Here is a 19,623-nt window from a genome sequence, read left to right on the forward strand (position 1 = left end):
CACATATACTTAAGTTTTCCCTTATCTGAAACTTGAACTTAATTGGACGTTCCGTATTTTATCTGACAACCCCTGTTTACTTTTCCTTTAAAATGATTTACGACAAAAATTCCTAAATGAGGGGCAAAAAGTAACTTGTCTGGGACGACAGCAGATCTGGCTCACGGAAGTCGGCCTTCTCCCAATCTTGGCCTTTAAGAAGAAAAAAGGCAACCCACCAGTCCCGGGAGCCTGCGCATTAAAGAGAGCTGTGCAGCAGCTTTCCCGCCGGTTTTCTGCGGATTGTAGCACTGTGGCCACGCCGCGGGGTGGAGCGCAAAGGGCTGTGTCCTTGCCGGATAGGAAAGGAGGTGCCGGAAACTTTAAGCCCCATCGGAGTACAACGTGTCCACTTAGACGGCGGTAAGTGCCGCCATTTTCTTTGCGGGCACATACCGGGAGAAGTTCGGTATCTCACTTTGCCCCGTTAAGCGGACTAGGGTGCATGGTACGCGACCTCAGCACTTTGGTGACGTGGAATTGGGGTTCCCCCCTTTTGGAGCTGATTTCTAATGACACGTCGAAGCCTGCCAAGGCGGGGAAAGGGACGCTGCTTCTGTCCCGGATGTAAGATGGCGGCGCAGGCGGCGGAGAGGGGGGAGCCTGGGGGGGGGCGGTCACGTGTTGGGGAGTAGCGCGCGATCCTCCTTAAGGGATCTCTATGGTTCGTCCCGGCGCACAGGAGCAGCGGAGCGCGAGGCGGTCGAGTGTCCGCGCGTGCGGAGCCGGCGCCGCCGCCGCCGCCACCGCCGCCGCCGCCGCCGCCACCGCCCGCCGTCTCGCTCGGTTTCCGCTTTTCGGCATTTTTGTTTGCTTTATTCTCGCCTTCTGCAGAGATGTACAGGATTACCCCTTAAGGGTCCTGGGGAACGTGTGGCTGGGGACTTCCGGGCTGTGCCTTGGTTTCTTATCGCGGCGCCGGAGCCGCTGTCCACCTCTGCTGGAAGCGCTCTGGGCGTTCGCCCATGCGGAGAGCCGGCCGGGCGGCGTATGTGGGGAGCGTGGCGCCGGTGGGGACCTGGCCGCCGCCCAGCCCCCACTGTGGGCTTGGGGCGGGGAGGGGCGCGGGCGGCGCAACCCGGAGACGTGGCGGGAGCGGGGCGAGGATGGCCCGAAGCTCCGGGAGGGCGGCGGACGAAGCGCGGGAGCGCTGGTCGCTGACTCTCGAAGACCGTCGGATCCAGTTGGCATCTGGCTGCGCTTTGGCCGCCCATTTCCTGCTTTTGAGTGGCCCAGGGGACTAGCTCCCCTCGGCAGAGGTGGGAGCGGCTGCCTCCGATACGACCGGGCGCACTTTTTCTGTTTCGAGAGAGGTCGGTTACAGAGAGAAGTCCTGTCCGGTTGCTGGCGCCGCCTGTGATCCCCGGAGCTCTCGGGGTGCTCCCGGTGCGGCCGAGCGCGGGGCTCTGGGCGGGGTCTTCAGCGTGTGTGGGGCCGCGGGGAAGGACAGGGGTGCCAGCCAACGTCGGCAGCGGAGGAAGGACGGAGTAGCGCCGGAGCCGCTTCGCTCGCCCTCAGCGTGGTCTGGTGCCTCCCCGACACCATGGCCCTGGCTGAGGTAGTAGTTTGTGCTGTTGGTCGGGTTGTGACATTGCCCGCTGTGGAGATAACTGCGCAAGCTACTGCCTTGCTAGTGCTGGTGATGCTCAGCGCCGCGGAGGACAATGGCTGGGAATCCCCTTTGTTTTCCGGGGCGCAGGAACAGTCTCCCGGAGCCCCGTCGCCCGGCTGGCTCGGCCACCGCGCAAACCGTTAGTTCTACGTTTTCCTGGAGGGAGGAAGGAATTGCGGGGAGAGGGGTGGACGGGGACATTTTAAAGCGGGTTTAAGAGCCAAGCCTTTGGGTTCGCTTTTTGTTCTTGTAAGAGTGGAAATTGTGTAGGATAATGACACGAAGTTTTCCAACCTCGATTATTTCAACGCTTCTTTCAGTAGTTGATGCAGGATTTAGTTTGTACCTATTTACTTCATGCTTTAGCTGTAGGTCGGAGTAGAGAGAACAGCCCTCGTCCAGATCTGGCATTGGGAGCAGAATATAGTAGACTCATTAATTATAAAGTTTATGCCTTAAAGCATTTTAAATCTGGATTTTTGATGTGTTCCCTCGGAAAATTTAAGAGTTTTAAAAATGTAAACCTGAAGCAATTAAAAGTTTCTATTTAAACTTTGTTTGCAACTCCTTGAATGAGAAGATTGAATTTATAGCTAAATGCACTGTTGAGATTTTTTTTTAATGAAGCAAATAAATTCTTTCTACAGTCTGCCGTGAGTGGTATTTTTTCTTAGTTTAACTTTGGGGACTCAAATTCTGATGGTGTGGGTATTTTTTGGCCTTTGATCCTCTTGTTACTTGATAATTTTTATATCATTTTATTTTTGCATTGCACTTTAGTATGGGCGGAAAGAATCTAGTTAGGAGTTAAAAGTATGGTTTCTGGATGTTGGGGCTTAAAATCCAATTAGCGCTCATTTTGATTCCTGAGGTACCACTACTCCAAATAGGAAAATACAGTTTTTATAAAGAAAATTTAATTTGGAGAGCTAATTAAATTACTTGCTTTTTTAGATACTCTGAATTCTGGGTGGAAAAGAAGAAAATTGTATTTTTTTTTAATTTTAATTTAATTGAGATACTTTGTAAATTTTAGTACTTTTCTTAAACTGACCTGGTTTGGATTTGTGCAGATTATTTAGCTTTAAATGTAATCACAAACAATTTTCTATGGTTTAATTTTTTGATGCTTAATTTAAAAAGGTAATTCTCTACTAAGAAGGCACATACATTGTAAAAAGAACTTTAAAAACTAACTGAATCCTTTCCATCCCCTTCAATAGGAGTCTGATGCTTTTGTAATTCAAAAGTGATCTAATAAGTGTGCCTTGGTTTGGTTTGGTTTAGTATAGCTTTGAGTCATTATCTTACTCCACCTGCCTCAGTGTGGAAAGGACAGAGACCAAGACCTTTACGTTGAATCTTAAACTGTAGGAAATACTTGAACGCAGGCTCTGTGAGCTTGCCTTTATTGATATAAAAGAGCAAAGTAAATTCAGGATTTTATTGAGTGTCCTTATAAATTTTGAAAATAACATTGTGCTATATCAAATCTTGATTTATGGAGAAATAATCGTAAACTTTTAGTTAATTTTCATTTTCCAAAATATTCAGCCAGTCAAGCTAATCCTCATCCAACAGAGGTTATAGTCTTTTCCACTGCGCTGTTGAACATTTTACAGAGGATCAACAGTTGTTCTTTACCTCAGAGGTATTACAGATTATGCCAGTAACTTTAATGGATCAGTAGATAGGAAACTGTACTATACAGATAAAATATGCATAGTTTTATCCACGGTTTTTAAACTAGATCTCATCCAAAACTATATTGCCTACATAGTAGGAACATTTTTGAGCTGTTAGATGTAAGGTACTTCCATGTTCTTGGTTCCTGAGTTACAAAAAATTACTGCTACTGCCAGCTTGTTTTTAGTACCATAGTTCTATTTCTGCTTTAATCGCAAGTCTTAAAAATGGATGAGCCTTTCACTTTTACATTACTTCACACGTAAGTGAAAATTACCTACTGAACGTTTTTACCGTTGACAATTTGCTATAAGATGATTTGGTCTTCTCAAAAGTACCAGTTTACAATCTTGGTACTTTTGACATTTATTTGGCACAATTAACATTTTTTGTTAAAGACCTATTGTCAAGCATTTAAGTAATTTGTATTACCAAAAAGCCACTAATGGGAAAGAACACGGCAGTATTTTGGATGCCCTTCTCAATAAGTACCAGACCAAAAGAAAGCTGGGTTATGTTAATAACATTTTAATAAATGTCACTCTCAATTATTGGAAATATAGATGTTATGCTATATGGGACACCTGTAGAATATTCTTGGGGAACAGTTTTGTTCATGTCTCAAAGTGAGAGCACCTGATTATTATATATAAAAGAATAAATATATATAAATAAAAAATACTTTATAAGCTTTTTAAAAATAAAATTGTCTTTTGGCAGGTAGGCAAGACTGACCAGGAAGGGTACACTCAAGACATATGTGTACTGTGTCTTAGGGAATAACCCCAAAAGAATTCTTGCCAGAGGAAGTTGACAACAGAGCCAAGAAAGCTGTGAAATTTCTTCATAACTATGCATTCTCACCACCTATTGTTTATTATACCTCACCCCCTCCATAGTAAAGAAATCTGATACAGGAGGTACTATTACTTCACTTCCCCCACTGAATACTCCTGACTAGATTCTGCAACAAAAGGAAAAATAGGACCGTTTTCACAAGTGAGTTACAAGAGATCGGTTATACCCAAGGGGAGAATTATTTCCATTGTCATAAAACCTAAAAAGCCATAGGTTGCCACTGATACATAGGTAATTGTGGGAAATATATTAAAATCACCTGAATGATTATTTAATGCAGTTCATTAAGTATTTTTTGTTATGTTATTAGGCACCATGGGGAAAGCAGTAATTGTATGGTTAGGTTACTGCCCCAAAGGAACACACAGAAAAAGGTGTAACATGAAGTGCTTAAGAAGCAGAATGTGGGCTAATAAGGAAAGCAGTGACCCACTTCACCTTTGAGACCTGGCAGGAAAAAGGGTGAAAGCTGAGGGGAGAGAAGTATGGAGCACTTAGATCATGTAGTTAGGTATCTTTTTGTTTGCATCCCCCTGTAGTCATTCTAAAAGTGGAATTGAGATCTTGGAGATGAGCAATACAATTATACTTGATAGCGATACTTTGGGTGGCTTATATTTTAAATTTGTTTTATGTGTTACTAATATGCTGGAGTGTTATCTGAATTTAATAAATACTACTAGTTCCACATGGAATATAGTGTGCTTTCATATCTCAAGTTGAGAGTTATATATACATATTTTTTTTGAGTTAAGTTTTCATTTTAGTTACCTTTCTTTAAAAGAGCAGTTTTGTTGAGATGTATTGGAATTGTGCCTACACAGATTTCTGACTGCTAAAGTTGTAAATGGGATCCTTTTAAGCTGCACCATTGACACCCAACAGTACAAATTTTGTCTTATAATTATATTAAATTATGTACAAACTTAAGCTGTCTTGTGTTGATTTTAAAGGGCAAGTTCCTAGTTCTCCTTATCCAAACTCTTAACACTGAAAATACACCATTTGCTTTTAGTCAGATTTCAAATTCCATCAGCTCCATTATAATATAATTGCGGGTGTTTTATCGTGAGGGTCAGAGCTTCTCAAAAGATCACATAGTGTCAAATGTCACAGAAAAGTAAATTAGGGGCTAAAAATTGTCCACAGACATTGGCAATTTAGGTCATGTATTTGTAATGCTGTGTTTTCTGTTAGGAATGAAAAACCTTTTAACTGCTCTTTGGTTGAGTAACCAACTACAATTACATGATCTGAATTGTGTGTGTTTCATACCACTTTGAATGTAACTAACAAAAAAGATTCAAAGGTTGCTATTTCAGTATTCTACACAATCTATTTAAAAGCCCTCATTAAACAGGAAAGCATTATATAGATACATGGCATGGGCTAATTGTAATACTACCACAAACTTACTGTTACCCAAATTGATGGCAGAAAGCTGACTAAACTAAAAACAAGTACATAAGAGAATGTAAATATATTTTTCCTGTTTTTCAAAAACATTGATATACTATTTACTAAGACTTTAGGTAAATTATCAGTGAAAAATAAGAATCTGCCTTTAATTTCTTTTTTGGTAAATGACACTCATACATAATAAATATGTTCCAGATAAATCCATTTATTCATTTTATTTAACAAGAATATTGAGTGCCTACTATATAACCAGGAGCTTACACAGTGGACTAAAATGAACAAATTTCTGTCCTTAATGGAAAGTATTCTAAAGGGGCCACGTTTGTCTACTGTAATAGTAATACATGTATTGAGTACTATCCATGGGTCACCTAGGTTGTCTTGAAACCTGAGTTCCACTCAGGCACCTACCCTAAAGCACTTGCTCCAGAACCACTACTGATACTGTGGTTGTGTTCTTAGCAAAAGCCATGTCTCCTGTTGGTTTTTGTTATCGTACCTACATTTAAAAAAAAAAAATTAGTCCTGATAAAGCATCACAAAATGTGATGTCTGGCTATGCACAATCTTTTGATTTCTTCTCAGGGTAGCCAGACATGCCTTTTTATGATGCACATTTGAAACATTGTAAGAGCTTCAAGGAGGAATACTGCCCACATATTTAGCTGGCTTCATAGAATGCACCTCTATAGAGCAGAAGTGTCAGGTTATTGAGATGGTACAAGCTATGGAGAACTGATTAGGAGCCTTGCCGGGACTGAATATAGAAAAGAAAATCAAGTATTCATCCTGTTTTATACAAAATACACCTCAGGGTAACTAAATAATTGTAAGGGAGATTTTCTCATAGAATAACTCCAGCTTAAAAGTACAGATGGTATGATAGGAATAGGACATTAACATTTTGTAACAGGTAATGAAAGAATCAAGCCAGGCCTCCTCAATGGCTGCTTAAACTGAAGTGAAATTCTGATGAGGAGCTATGTCATGCATGGATCAGTCTGACAACACCTGAACTCACTGATCAATCAACATTACAAAAATGGACAGCTGTAGATTCTGTTCCTCTTGAGAACACCATGCATGAATTTCAAATAATTGAACTCCCCAAGCTTCTAGGTCTGAAACAAGTTTATAAAAAATTTAAGGTGGAGATGAACACATTGAATCACCACAGGGTACAATTAGCAAAATCCACACTGGAAAATTCCACCGGACAAATGACCTGATCTTTAAAAATAAATTCCAAGAAAAAAGAGAAGGGGAACCTATAGGTTAAATAAAATTAAAAAAAAAATTAACAGTTGTAGTTATTCACTGGCTCTCTAATACATAGGTTACCTTTGAAGATCATGGGTTTGAACTATGGAGTCCATATATACACGATGTTTTTCAATATACAGTCAGCCTTCTGTTACCAGGTCTCCACCTGTGGGTTTAACCAACTGTGGATGATGACAGTATATTCTGTTCACCTTTGGGAATTCTCAGATGGGAGGGTTGGCTGTATGCATTGATCTTTGCTATTTTTATATAAGGGACTTGAGCATCCTCAGGTTTTGGTATCTCTGGACACCAAGGGACAACTTCAATTAAAGTTGGGGGGGGGAGTCAAAAGTTATACATGGATTTGGACTATGTTGAAGTTAGCGCCTCTAACCCCCACATTGTCCAAGGGTCAACTGTGCATACAACAGAGGAAGTGCGTAATTATTAACACCATGTAACATCTAATTTGAAGATCCTAAAGAGGCAAGGTGTGGAGGATGTAGTTTATTCTATGATAATTTTCTTCTAGTCCTTCTATATCCACACAGACTTTTTTTCTTTACAGTTTAAGTAAGAAGCCTTTGTGATTTAAGGGGCATATCTTCAAATGTTCCATTTGAAGAGATGGCTGGTGTCAACATCTGGTTCCTTCATACCTGTAACTGATATCTTTGAAGAGCACCGAAGATGTTCTGGGCTAAAATCATTACCTATTGGACCACTAGAGATTTCTAACTTTACTTCCATATCTTTTTTTCTTAATAATAGCTCACCCATTATGACTCTTAGCTCAGAGTCATCTTAGCTCAGGTATCACCTTGTATAGTCAATCCATTCTGTTTTGCCTTTTCACCTTCAAATTGTGGTATAATTCACATATTGCCATTATATTAATTTCAGTTGTGCAACATAAATATTTGATATTTGTATATATTGCAAAATCACCATAATAAGTCTAGTCAACATTCATTACCATACATAGTTACAAAGTTTTTTTGTTAGAAGCTTTTGTGATTGACTCTTAGCAACTTGCAAATATGTAATACAGTATTATGTATTGTTAATTAATTGTAGTTATTATGCTGTACCTTAGTCTCCATGACTTATTTATTATATAACTGGAAGTTTGTACCTGTTGACTCCCTCCCATGCACCCCTATCCAACTCTGTGTGGCAACCACTGACCTGTTGTCTGTATTGCTGAGTTTTGCTGTTTTGTTTGTTTTAAGATTCCACATATAGGTGAGATCATAGGGTACCTGTTTTTCTCTGACTAATTTCACTTAGCATAATGCCCTTAGGTCCATCCATGTTGTTGCAAATAGTGATATTTTATTTGTCTTTATGGTTGAAAATTTCATTAGCTATCATATAGACACACATATACATACATACATATTGCATTTTTTAATCCATCCATCAATAGACACTTAGGTTGTTTCTGTATCTTGGCTATTGTAAATAGTGCTGCAATGAACTTGGGGCTATAAGGGTGCACATATCTTTTAGAGTTAGTGTTTTCATTTTCTTAAAATGGACTTAAGGAGACTTTGCAGTCAATTGTGAAGTGCAGAGCTTGTTTGGATCCTGATTTAATCAAAGACAATGGCAAAAATATATGAGACCACTGGAGTAATTTAAATACTGACTGAATAGTTGAAGTAAAAGAATTGTTAATTTTTTATAATGGGATTGTGGTTGGCTATTTCTTTTAAGATTTTACTTATTTATTTTTAGAGAGAGAGGAAGGGAGGAAGAAAGAGGGAGAGACGTACTGATGTGAGAAACACCAATCGGTGCCCGCTCCGAAGCACCCCAGCTAACAACCTTTCCCTTTGCAGGACAGTGCCCAATCATCTGAGCCATGTTGATCAGGGTTTATGGGTTTTTAAAAAAAATAAAATAACTAAAGAATTTACCAGTGAAAGGATATGATGTGTAGAATTTGTTTCATGCTTCAAAATAATCCATAGGGTGGGGGGGTATGTGCACGAGTGGAAGTGTGCATGAAAGATTGCCCTCGTGGTGGTATTTGTTGAGCCTGGGTGATGGGCATATGGAGGTTCCTTATACTATTCTACTTTTGTATATGTTTGGAATGTTCCATAATAAAAACTAAAAAAAAAAATACAGTAATCAAACAAAACAAGAGAAAGAAAGAATCCTGTGATTGAAACAGAACCAAAGGAAAGAGTAAGAACTCATATAAAACCACACAAAGATTAATAAGACACATACATGGGCATCTTCTATTTTAATCCTGGGACTTCAGTTGTCTTAGAGGAATATTAAGGATAATTACTATTGTATAGATGTTACAATTACTAGTATCTTTATTATTCTCTGGTGACTATCCATGAACCCTGTGGAGTTCATTAGGCTTGAATTGATAAATATTCCTTAAACTCTTTTTGATTATACAGTATGACACCTCCCTTGTTAATTGAGTTTCTCATTACCATTTTTTTTTTTTTAGGAAATTAAAGCCACCATTTCCAAGGTTAGGAATTCTCCAATAGTCAAGTCAGTCCATAAACAGGGACTGAAGAAGCAGAAAGGTCCTCTACCACTCCTAGAAAATCACACACCCAAGAAAAACATGTTATCCCAAAAGTTAGTGTGCGAGTTCCAAGATGACCTCTTGGTATTTTGATCTGATGTCCATCTTTTTTTTTTTTTCCTTTACAATGTCTCTCTTTTTTTAAATTTTCAATTAATAGAATAATTTTATGTCTTCCTCTGTGACCGTGGTAAAAATAATATTCCCCTTCTCCAAAAGTTGTGATCAATTGGGTGTATAAAGGTGGTTGTGATGAGATTTCAGGTCTTATGTATTTTTTTAATGTAAGAAAAGATAAGCAAGCAAATTAAGGTGGTGGCCTTATAGGTACCTGTGTGGGTTATACACGGAGAAAACTGTTGAAAATAGTTGAATGCAGTCAAGCTAGGTTAAGTGGAAAGTCACGTGGGGGGATAGATGGAGTTTTAAAGTGCTAAGAAAATGATTTAATGAAACTGGGGCCATAAAATTTTTAGAAAGAAAACAGAGTGATTTCTTCCAGAATTTTATGAGCCCTGGGAATAGAAGAGGCATAGGAGCAAAACCAAGAAGAGATCAGCTTGAACATCAGAGCTGCATCCCTAGACGAACCTGAGCAAGGAAAAATGAAAAAGGACCTTGGATCATTCACTCACTCGATCATTTTTTAAAAATAATTGTTAATTTGTGTATTTATTAGATATCAAGATGAATGGGAGCTTTTATATTTGAGGAAATAAGCATGTATATAAATAATTGAAAACAATGAAACAAGCGCTCTGTAGGTCTGTGCAGCAATATGCCATGAGGATGCAGGATGCTGAGCAAGCAGCTTCCATCATGGTCATGATCAAGGGATCCGCCCAAAAGACAGGAGGAATAAACATATTTTTGTTGTGACATGAATGAACGAATGGGTGTTTCTGGATATAAGAACAAAATGAGAAAAGTTAGGAGTACACAAAAAGGCATGGGCTTTCAAGGAGCATATATAGTCCAATATAGATGTTGTATAGGAATCGGGGGTTAGGGGAATGGATGCCGGTGCAGACAAAGGCTGGAAGTGTGGTGATGGGCTGCATGATGAGTGACCTACAAGACTAAGGAGTGCTGACTATTTTGTTATTGGGATATAAGTGACATACAGCATTATATTAGTTTCAGATATACAACATAATGATTTTACATATGTATGTACATATTGCAAAATGATAACCACAGTAAGTCCAGTTAACATCCACCACACACATTGTTACAATTTTTTCTTGTGATGCAGCCATCAATCTGTTCTCTGTATATGTGAATTTAGTTTTTTGTTGTTTTTATTTTTTTAGATTACACAGGTAAGTGAGAATATACAGTATTTTTCTTTGACATTTCACTAGCAAAATACACTTAAGGTTTCATCCATGTTGTTGCAGGTGGCAAGTTTATTCTTTTTTATGGCTGATTAATATTCCTCTGTGTATGCGTATCACACATTTTTTATTCATTCATCCATCAATGGACACAGGTTGCTTCCATGTCTTGGCAATTGTAAATAATGCTGCAGTGAACCACTTTTGGGGGGAGGCATGTAACTTTTAGAGTTAGTGTTTCATTTCCTTTGGATAAATACCCAAAAGTGGAATTGCTGAATAATATAATAGTTCTATTTTTAATTTTTTGAGGAACTTTCATACTATTTTCAATAGTGGCTGCACCAATTTACATCCCCATCAATAGTGCATAAGGGTTCCCTTTTCTTCACATCCTTGCCAACACTTTATTTCTTGTCTTTTTGATAGTAGCTATGTAAAAGGAGTCAGGTGATAGCTCATTGTGGTTTTAATTTGAATCTCCTGAAGAGTTTAGTAGCAGAAGTCTGATGGCTCTTGAGGTTGTCAGTAGGGCTTAAGGAAAGTGAAGGAGAAACTATTAAAGCTGGAGGAAAAGCCCTTGTTAATAAAACTATTTTTTATTTTTATATTTTATTAGTCCCTGATAATATAGAAGTAGAAAATATGCCTAATGGGTCAGCGTGAAAATTTTCCAGGCTAAAGGGTAAACGCTACGTCTGGTTTCTCATAGCTGGTATCATAAAATATAGATAATGATGAGCTTTGGAAGAAATCACTCAATTTTCAAAGAAAAATTTAGAGAAAATATAAAGGAGTCAGGGCTTGCTGTATTAGAAAGTAAACTCTTTTTCTAGTGATCAGTCTTTCCCAGCAAAATATTCCCAAAGTTAAAAAAGACCTCAGAACAAAAGTCAAATTCATGACCCCATCACAAAGCTTCTCAGGGTAAAGACACAGCTAAGCATATAATTGTAAATGTACTAAGACCCCAGAAAGAGTTAGGGTGGTGCTGTCTGAATCCTTGCAAACAGACAAAAGCTTAAGGGTCCTTTCCATTAAACAAAGGAATTCTAAGACTAATAAAGGCATTGATCCACAGCAGCTTTACAGGGAGCCCCAGGTAGACAAGATTTGTTGATGTGACTGTTGTCTAATGAAGTAAACTCTAATAAGATCAATAAGGTAGGAAACTTAAAAGCTTTTAAGAAAATTATACTTGTAAAAATACTACCAGCTTGGACTATAAGGAACAGAGATGGCTTCAAAATGAAAAGAATCTTTTAGACCCTAAAACTTGTACAGGCAGGAAGCAGGCTTATCCAACTATTGAACTTAAAATATAGACTATATTTTATGGAATAGGAAGGATGACTCTGAGGATGCAGCCAAGAGCTGATGAGAATCATTACAGGCTGTAGAAGTGAATCTTAATCAAGGAATTGGCAACATGTGCCCAGCTGGATTTGCAATGGACCAGAAACTGCTGCATGCCTTTGTTTTCCCCTTTCTTGAATGAGAGTGTTCATAGTGGTTGTCCTGTTCCTACCCCACCATGTATATTGGGTATGTAGGGGGCGGATAATTTGTTTCTAGCCCACAGGGTTTTAGACCAAGAGGAATGGTACTTCTTCTCAAGGAAAAGGTACTTTTCTCATTGCTTTTCTTTCTTCCTCTTTTTAAAAAAAATTTAAATCACATGATAAAATAACGAAATATATTTGAATATAGCTTGAATGACTGTAAACAAGCACAAAAATTCTCCTTATTCCTGAATCTCATATGTTATGTGCTCTCTGCCTGGTGTATAGTTAGTGTTTTGTAAATGTTAGTTTCTTTTATCATTATCTTTACCCATGGTATCCCGTGCCCCTGTGCGGACTTCCAGTTCACCATGACCCTCTGCCCCACAACATCCTCCTCCTCATCCCCCAGGCCTCTCTATGTGCTCCAGACATTTTCTGGAATTCTATTATCATCTAGACTCTGAACCTGCTTACCTAACTTTAAAAAAATTTAAGAGTGCTTGGGTAGTTAATACAAATAATGCATGTGTTACCATAAAAATTGCACTTGAATGATAGCAGTAGCAACCTTCTGTGTTTACCCAGTGGAGTAACAGAAATTTCAAGCACTTTTATAGGCTGCTAGAGTTTATTTTGGGTAAGGACCCTTAAGTTGATGCTCAAGTCATGATAGTCTTGTTTCTCATGAAGAGTTGCCATTTTTAAGGGACATAATATAGTGTAGAAAACTGTGCTAAAATCTGTCCTGGCTCCTCACCACATTATGGGTCATCTGTACAGGATTCTAATCTAAAGAAAATTAACATTAATAACAATGTTGAAGATGAAAACCTAAAAGAAGAAGGACTTTTAAAGGAAAGGGAACTGGAAAAGAGGAGGACAGTTTTACCTGAGTTGTTTTGCCTTGGAAAATAAATGTGCTCATGTAGTTCTGTGAGTCAGTGTATGTATGTACAGTTGACCCCTAAATGACATGGGTTTGAACTGTGCCAGTCCACTTAGTCATGGATTTTTTTTCAATCAATACTGTAATTATGTTTTCTCTTTCTTATCATTTTCTTAACATTTTTTTCTAGCTTATTTAAGAAAGCAGTATAGAATATATATACAAAATAAGTTAATCATTATATTATTGGTAAGGCTTCTGGGCAATAGTAGCCATTAGAATTTAAGTTTTTGGGGGGGCAAAAGTGGTATTTGACTGCATGGGGCATCAGTGCCCCTAACCCCCACATTGTTCAAGGGTCAGATGTGTACATGATTACACATGTGTTTATTTAACCAGTATTATTATCACTATGTGACTCAGGATACTAGCTGCTATGGGCATAGCTAAATGAGAGAGAACACTTACTCTGAAGAACTGGTGCCAGCAATAGTTGGCTCTCTGTGCTGTGTGAGACCTGGCAGATGCTCTGATGTGGCATACCTTAGGGAAGGTTTTTGCATAATGTTAGAACATGTCTCTTACTGCAATGCATAAGCATTCTTAGATTAAAAAATAATACTGAATTCTTGGGAAAATTTAATCCCATCGACAATAGCATCTTTTCATAAACTATTGGGTTGGCCAAAAAGTCTGTTTAGTTTTTTTCTGTAAAATAAAGGACACATTTTTCATTTTCACCAATAATTTTATTGATTTGGATATTTTGAGTACGTCGGCTATCTCCCGCTATTGGCTTCTACTGGGTAGAGGCCAGGGATGCTGCTAAGCATCTTCCAATGCATAAGACAGCCCCACAGCAAAGAATTATTTGGCCAAAATGTCAAGAGTAGCAAGAAACTTTGCAAACTGCTTTTGACACATTTGATCAGTCACAGCACCTTCTCCATACACGTGCACAAATCTTTTTTTTGCGTTTTAGTTGCATTTTTACCTTTCCTGAAATAATAAAGTATAACACGCCAAAAATGGTGCATATTTTCTTCCATCTTCAATATTAAAATGGCTGCACAAAAACTCACCAATTTTGATGTTGTTTTTAAATGCACGCTGATGTGACAGCTGTCACAATACAATAAAAAAAAATTGTTTTGAATGAAGTAAAAGACCACTAAGCACTACTACAGCCATCATACAGAAAAAACTAAACAAACTTGTTGGCCCCCAATTAAAACTTGCAAAGCCTTAGCAAGGAAAGAAACCATCTAACTTTAAGAATGAACTTATTACCAAGTGAATTTAATTCACAAAAGAACATTTCCATAAAATTTAGGCTATTGTAAGTTTTGGTGTGTGTGTTTTTAATTAACATTTTTAATTGTTTGGTTTGGTCAAATATTGAATTTGAGTTCAAAGATATATCTCCCCTGAGGATGAAGTCTAAAGAGGCCAAGTAAATAATAGAAAATCATAATTTCCAAATTTTGCAGAGCAGTGAGCGCTCTCTAGTTCTTTCATGGCAAACAGTATGTGGGACTTTTTCTTATTCCACACCATTGAGCTCCTTTCTACACGAATTGCTCTCATTTTTATCTTTTTGTGTCTTTGCTTAGTTTCTTCTTGTTTGCCTAGTTTCTTCATTTCTTCCTACGTAATATATGATTATCTTTTTGCGGAGAAGTGATGAGGCACCAGAAACAAGGGTAGGCTCACAGTTATATCCTGACTCATCATGGTACTCTAGGCTAGCCACTAACTGGGGAACTGGGGGAGTCAGTACTGGCTAGGGAGTTAGTTGATTGACTTTGGGCCCTTGGCAGTGGAACTCCTATGTATTTCCACTGCTACCACTTACCGTATAGGCAGGTGATTCAGTAGTGAGTTATTCTGTGCAAGAGGAAATAAGAGGTTCGGAGTCAGGTAGCCAGGGGGTTATTTCCTTTTTCTGCTATTTAATAGCTGTGTGACCTCAGGTAAATTTCTTAATCTCATTTATCCTCAGTTTCCTTGGCTGAAATACCTACCATGAGAGGTGGTTCTGAAGACCACAGGTAATGTAACTAAAGTACCCAGCAAAGTCGTCGGGGAAATGTCCCTGTTGCTAATTTAAAGGAATGTTCAGGAAGTGGCTCAGAAAAAGATAAAAAGCACAAATGTGTTGTTTTCTTTATATATATTTTATTGATTATGTTGTTACAGTTGCCCCACTATTTCCCCTTGTGCCCCCCTTCACCAGGTACCTGCCCATTCCCTCTGGCAATAATCCCTCCTTAGTTCGTGTCCAGGGGTCCTGCATGCAAGTTCTTTGGCTTCTCCATTTCTTACACTGTTTGTAACAGCTCCCTGTCTATTGTGTACCTACCAATTTGTTCTTAAAAAAATACAGACCTCCTCACGAATTTGCATGTCATCCTTCCACAGGGGCCATGCTAGCTTCTCTGTATCGTTCCAATTTTAGTATATGTGCTGCCAAAGCGAGCACTAAATGTATTATTTTCTCCAAAAAATTATTCTTTGGTAATTTTTAACTCTTTATCTCCCATGCCTAATTGTGATGTCTACCAACATTGTCAAAAACAATATTCTTTTCTTGTTGATTGAAGTCTAGCCTGTCTGAGACTAGGAAACTCCTTCTTGCTTGTTAGCAATTGCAGCAGCAATTGTATTTCATTACTTGGATTGACAAATAAATAGCTAGGAGTCATTTTGCATGACAGCCATCAGTTCTATGGAAACTATAAAACGGACCCAAACAAATAGTTGGGTTCCCTGGGACTGTGGATCTTTATGTTTCCCCCTTCATTAGAGTGTCAGATGCTCATGACTGTCTTTCAGGGCAAAGATGCCTGACCACCGAGAGCATCTATGCGGCATTGGTGAGAAGAGGGCGGGGCTAGGTGACACGCTGATAGTTTGTTGTAGCCCCTGCAAGAGAGTCTGTCTTTGCTGAAGGGTATAATATTGCTACTATGACAAGTACCTTATTAGTCAAAGCAACAAATCTTCCATTCTTTAAGTGACAGATGGTTAGGATTGTTACTTCTGTTTCCAACAAACCCAGAAGAGGAAAACAAACAAATAATTGGCATTCAGAATTCTTGGTTTCCAAGAATACTAGAAAAATTATTTCAATAAGGTTATACAGCATTTGTAGGCAATACCCCTCACCCTAATGATGTCCACACCCTAATCCCCAGAACCTATGAATATATTAGGTTACATAGCAACAGGGAATTACGATTGCAGATGGAATAAGGTTGCCAGTCAACTGACTTTAGGGTAGGGAAATTATCCTGGATTATCCAGTGGGCCAAATATAATCACAATGGGATAGGGAGGCAGAGAGCCAGAGGCAGAGAGGGAGATGTAACTTCAGGAGCAAACTGAAGAGTGACGCCGCGGGAGGGCTCCTGCTGCCGTCACTGGCTCTGAATAGAAACGAAAGGGGCACAAAGCAAAGGGTGCAGGTCATTTCTAGGAGATGAAATAGGCAACGAAACACATTCTCGACTAGAACCTTCAGGAAACCCTTCCAATACCTTGATTTTAACCCAGTGAGACCCATTTTGGACTTTCGATTTCCAGAACTATAATTAACCTGTGGTGTTTTAAGCACTTTAAGTTTGTGGTGATTCATTACAGCAGCAATAGAAAACTATTATAGCATTTAACTATAAACTACATATCTAAAATTGATGAAGCCAAACTTCCTCTCTCTTTCCAAGAGAGGTGCTATTACCAGTAAAATGACAGAGCAAAAGAAAGCAAAGGAAAGCAACTATACAGGGCCTGGCTGCTGGTCTGGCTGACTGCTAATTATAGTGGTTTCTGTTCACTTCCTTCTTAATAGTTATCCTGTGCCCTGCTTTAGAGATCATTAGGGCTCTTCCCTCATTGCCTGGGTCCTCATGTTTTCTCCTTCTCTCTTCTTTGTCTTCTTCTTCTTCTTTTTTTTTTTTTTGCTTGCTGTGATCCCTTCCTTTCTCTCTCTTTTCCCATTTTCCCAATTGTCTTCTCTCCACTTCTCTTCTACTCTGACAGGAGTTAGCAATGGCCCAGCTAATAAAAAGGAAATGAACATGCCTATTAATTCCCTCCCTTCCTCTCCATACCTACATCATCCCAGGGGAAGAATCCTGAATGAACGCTAGCAAACAACAGAAGGAATAGATAGGAAGAGAGGCGCCTGAAGACAGTAAGGACTAAAGACAGGAGATTGCCACATCATCTTGACTTAACTGTCACTGTTTTCCTTTAAAAAGTTACTGTACTACATACCAGGGCTGAGTCTAATTATTTGTGTGCTCTTGGTAATAAATAATTCTAGGGTGGCAGCTCCTCCATTTCTCTAAATGGTTAACTAACCGCACACTTAGAGCTCTTGGCAGAGGTTAGGATGTAGAGTGAAGTACTCAGAGTATACCAAGCCGCATCACCATCTGTGATCTGTACAAAACTTGGTATACACTTGAAGCTAGTCATATATTCTGTGAGTCTTCACTGTGTACTTGGCAGTGCACCAGATACAGTTAGTGGTGGCAGCAGCAAGTGAGCGGCAGGACCAGTGCAGCCTGCTTTCTGGGGGAGAGGGATCTTTGGGATATGATACGCAGTTGCTGTTCCCTTGGTACAGCATATAAGCAACTTACTGCAGGTGTTGTCTTAAAGATGTAAGCTTACCCAGTTTGGATAAGAATAACCAAATCAAAATTTCTCCGTAAAGGTTAGTCAGTGACTCTGTGCCTCTGAAGAGTACAGTAAGTTCTTTAAGGTCAAGGAGGTGCTTGTGAGGCATGAGGAAGGAACGCTCCATTCTGCTGCCTTTGATGTGATCTCCTGGGTATGCCAAATAATGTCTTGGCATCATTTCAACTGCCTCCTGTTGTTTTATAAGTTTTGTAGATGACTTTATGTATTGGGCAGAACCAAATCTTTTAAAGGGGATATGACAACTTTCACACCCCATCATGATCTAGATATTCCCCCTGGCAGGGCTTTTATCTTCATTCATTAGAGATGGAAAAGATATAAATTGTCTAACTCTAATCACCTTTCTGTTACAGCCCTCTAACTGGTCTCTGGCTTCTTTCTTTCCCTCCTCCAGTCTTGCCCATGGACTTTTAACAGAGGGATCTTTTTAAAACAACACTAGCAACCACCCCTCTCTCGCCTGCCTCCTTATCTGAGTTAGATGTTCTCACAACACCCTCCAACTTTGTGCTTTGTTAGTGGTCACCACACCAAACTGTAATTGTCCATTCACTTAACAAGCATCTCCCACTAAACTGACCCGTGGTGGCTGGTCCATCCCATAGCCCAGATGCTGGGAGGCAAACAATTCATGTGCAAGTGTTGAGTGAGTGAAAGCCACTGTGCTACTTAAGAACTTAAAGTGATTCCTTATTGTTTATCAGATCAGACCCAGTCTCTTTGTTTCAGTTTCAACTACCTGACCCCTGAACTACCCGGGTAAGACCTGCACAGGTCCTGTGAAAAAGCCGTGCATAAGTGGGCCTGCACAGTTCAAAGCTGCATGGTTCAAGGGTCAGCTGTACTCTGATACACATTTATTTATTTTTTATTTTTATTTTTTTTTGTATATAAGCCTCTAGATCTCTTCTTGGTGCTCTTCTGGTTCTTGCATCTTCATTCTGTGGCTTGTTCCCTCTGCTCATCTGTGGTAGCCTGTCTTCCAAAATAGGCGCCCTCAGTTTCTCCTCCTCTCTGTACACATGCTGCTCCCCCACTGAGAGAGGGCGTCTGTTCCTCCGAGCCCTGGAATCTGGGCTGGCCTGTCACTAATTTCACCCATAGAATATGATGGGACACTGTGCCGATTGTGGGCCTTTTCTTTAGGAGGAATGGCATTTTCCACTTCCTATCTCTTGAAGTCCTGAACTCCCAACTAGACATCCAGGCAACATTTTTGGAGAGAGAAGCCACGTGGAGGAGGCTGGGGCACGGACATGTGAGTGAAGAACCATCCTACACAACCAGCCCCGTCGAGCGCTGAGGTGGCTCCAGTCCCAGCTGTTACCTGACTGAAGCGACATGAGAGATGCCAAGCAGGACCACCCAGTTGAGTCAGCCTACAGAACCATGAGGTAGCAGTAGTACTTCTAAGCCACTAAGTTTTGGCTGGTGTGTTATACAGCAATAATGATCCTAAGTGCCATTCTTTCAGGTCCCAAACCTAGATTTTCAATAAAGCTTTGCCTTGCTAGTCTTGTTGACATTGGTCTCCCCGTCTCCCTTCCTAATTCTCATACAACTTACTGATACCACACACTGTTATCCAACTATGTATCCTTTAATGGCAAGGATGCATTCTGAGAAATGAGTCATTTAGATGATTTCGTCCTTGTGTGAACATCACAGAGTGCACTCATTTATACAAACCTAGGTGGTGTATGGCGCAGCCCACTGCTCCTAGTCTCTAAGCTTGTACAGCA

The 19,623-nt window shown here is 39.7% G+C and overlaps 1 long non-coding RNA gene and 1 other non-coding gene across 2 annotated transcripts; one reads left to right on the plus strand and one right to left on the minus strand.

The window, feature by feature from the left end:
* The first annotated feature begins 257 nt into the window (after positions 1 to 257).
* LOC129075840 (uncharacterized) lies at positions 258 to 19,175 on the plus strand. Its single transcript, XR_008529680.1, has 3 exons — positions 258 to 402; positions 15,174 to 15,222; positions 19,028 to 19,175. It is a non-coding gene; the product is annotated as an uncharacterized LOC129075840 (long non-coding RNA).
* LOC129076085 (U6 spliceosomal RNA) lies at positions 15,548 to 15,653 on the minus strand. Its single transcript, XR_008529700.1, has one exon. It is a non-coding gene; the product is annotated as a U6 spliceosomal RNA (small nuclear RNA).
* Positions 19,176 to 19,623: the final 448 nt, after the last annotated feature.

Source organism: Pteronotus mesoamericanus, unplaced genomic scaffold (genome assembly GCF_021234165.1).
Source record: "Pteronotus mesoamericanus isolate MK-2021 breed Mesoamerican mustached bat unplaced genomic scaffold, CSHL_Meso_final contig_56, whole genome shotgun sequence".
Classification (NCBI taxonomy): domain Eukaryota; kingdom Metazoa; phylum Chordata; class Mammalia; order Chiroptera; family Mormoopidae; genus Pteronotus; species Pteronotus mesoamericanus.